Raw genomic sequence first — 2,500 nt, 5'->3', positions numbered from 1 at the left:
CTTGAGCCGCCAGCCGTTGGCCTCTTCGAGGTCGACTCGCCGCCGCCGCGCGGGATTCTGGTCGCGATCGTCGCACATCGTGCCGTGCTGTCTTGAGCGGGACGGGCGCTCGCGCGTCCGACGCCGCAGCAGCCGCGCGGAGAAATCCCCGCGCGGAACGTTTGCAACGCGACCCTGAGGCGGGCGCGGCCCCGGGATTGACCCGAGGCCGCAATTTGCGTTCAGAACGTCGATGCTCAATGTGTCCTGCAATTCACACTAATTCACGCAGCTAGCTGCGTCCTTCATCGACTCACGAGCCGAGTGATCCACCGCCAAGAGCCATCCACGATTGTTTCGCTCGCACAGTGCCTCGCACTAAAGGGTGACAAAATATACCGCGCCGAGCGGTCGGCCAGGCCGACGCTTGAAGCCGGAGCGCGCGGCACCGCGGCACTCGACGCGCAAACATTACCGGGTGACCGAATCGCCGGCCGGCGCGCCGCTCCTCGCGGGTCGGGCGCCGGGTAGCAAAAACTTTTTCTCTCGCTTGTCCGAGTTTCGCGTTCGCCGAAGCGTTTGCGAGACCGTTAATGATCCTTCCGCAGGTTCACCTACGGAAACCTTGTTACGACTTTTACTTCCTCTAAATGATCAAGTTAGATCGTCTTCTCGGACGCCGGCTCGACCGTTGCCGGCCGCGCCAGGTCCAATCGGAGGACCTCACTAAACCATTCAATCGGTAGTAGCGACGGGCGGTGTGTACAAAGGGCAGGGACGTAATCAACGCGAGCTAATGACTCGCGCTTACTGGGAATTCCTCGTTCAAGGGAAATAATTGCAATTCCCTATCCCTAGCACGACCGGGGTTCAGCGGGTTACCCAGACCTGTCGGCCAAGGCGAGCACATGCTGATCCGGTCAGTGTAGCGCGCGTGCGGCCCCGAACATCTAAGGGCATCACAGACCTGTTATTGCTCAATCTCGTGTGGCTAAACGCCACTAGTCCCTCTAAGAAGTTAGACGCCGACCGATTGGGTCGCGTAACTAGTTAGCAAGCCAGAGTCTCGTTCGTTATCGGAATTAACCAGACAAATCGCTCCACCAACTAAGAACGGCCATGCACCACCACCCACAGAATCAAGAAAGAGCTCTCAATCTGTCAATCCTCACTGTGTCCGGGCCGGGTGAGATTTCCCGTGTTGAGTCAAATTAAGCCGCAGGCTCCACTCCTGGTGGTGCCCTTCCGTCAATTCCTTTAAGTTTCAGCTTTGCAACCATACTTCCCCCGGAACCCAAAGACTTTGGTTTCCCGCAAGCTGCCGGAGAGGTCGTAAAACTAACGCCCCCCGATCGCTAGTTGGCATCGTTTATAGTCAGAACTAGGACGGTATCTGATCGTCTTCGAACCTCTGACTTTCGCTCTTGATTAAAGAAAACATTCTTGGCAAATGCTTTCGCAGTCGTTCGTCTTGCGCCGATCCAAGAATTTCACCTCTAACGGCACAGTACGAATGCCCCCGTCTGTCCCTCTTAATCATTACCTCGCGCTCCGAAAACCAACAAAATCGAACCGAGGTCCTATTCCATTATTCCATGCACCATTATTCAGGCGAATCGCCTGCTTTGAACACTCTAATTTTTTCAAAGTAAACGTTCCGGCCGCCGCCGACACTCAGTCAAGGGCACCGGCGGAGAACCGGAGGTGAGGCCAGGACGGCCAGTACACGCCTTGCGACGGACCGGCCGCCTGCGCCCAAAATCCAACTACGAGCTTTTTAACCGCAACAACTTAAATATACACTTTTGGAGCTGGAATTACCGCGGCTGCTGGCACCAGACTTGCCCTCCAATGGATACTCGTTAAAGGTTTTAAAGTGTACTCATTCCAATTACAGGGCCTCGTTTAGAGTCCTGTATTGTTATTTTTCGTCACTACCTCCCCGCGTCGGGAATGGGTAATTTGCGCGCCTGCTGCCTTCCTTGGATGTGGTAGCCGTTTCTCAGGCTCCCTCTCCGGAATCGAACCCTGATTCTCCGTTACCCGTAAGAACCTCGGTAGGCCAGTACCGTACCGACGAAAGTTGATAGGGCAGACACTTGAATGATCCGTCGCCGGTGCGAGACCGTGCGATCCGCAAAGTTATCCAGAGTCACCAAAGGTTGCGGGCCGAAGCCCGGTCGGTTTTTGGTCTGATAAAAGCACGCCTCCCGCGAGGTCGGCGCTTCACGCATGTATTAGCTCTAGCATTTCCACAGTTAACCACGTAAAACGTACGATCAAATGAACCATAACTGATTTAATGAGCCATTCGCAGTTTCACTGTACGAGAGCTCGTACTTAGACTTGCATGGCTTAATCTTTGAGACAAGCATATGACTACTGGCAGGATCAACCAGGTAGCTACTTTAGCGTAGCCCCGAAAGGCCGACGAAGGAGGCGCCGCTGATGCGGCGCCGTCGCTCGGTCGATGCGAAACCCGAAGGCTTCTCCGTTAAAATTTCGTTCTTTGCTCGGCTGC

At 55.1% G+C, this 2,500-nt stretch overlaps 2 non-coding genes across 2 annotated transcripts; both read right to left on the bottom strand.

Moving 5' to 3' along the window:
* Nucleotides 1–169: 169 nt before the first annotated feature.
* Nucleotides 170–323, bottom strand: LOC146143026 (5.8S ribosomal RNA). Its single transcript, XR_014500957.1, has one exon. It is a non-coding gene; the product is annotated as a 5.8S ribosomal RNA (ribosomal RNA).
* A 247-nt stretch (nt 324–570) lies between these two features.
* On the bottom strand, nt 571–2,381 carry LOC146143025 (small subunit ribosomal RNA). Its single transcript, XR_014500753.1, has one exon. It is a non-coding gene; the product is annotated as a small subunit ribosomal RNA (ribosomal RNA).
* Nucleotides 2,382–2,500: the final 119 nt, after the last annotated feature.

The sequence above is a fragment of the Ascidiella aspersa genome, chromosome 5, assembly GCF_963924565.1.
Source record: "Ascidiella aspersa chromosome 5, kaAscAspe10.2, whole genome shotgun sequence".
Classification (NCBI taxonomy): domain Eukaryota; kingdom Metazoa; phylum Chordata; class Ascidiacea; order Phlebobranchia; family Ascidiidae; genus Ascidiella; species Ascidiella aspersa.
Note: the sequence above shows the minus strand (reverse complement) of the source record. Positions and strands in the feature narration are given on the sequence as shown.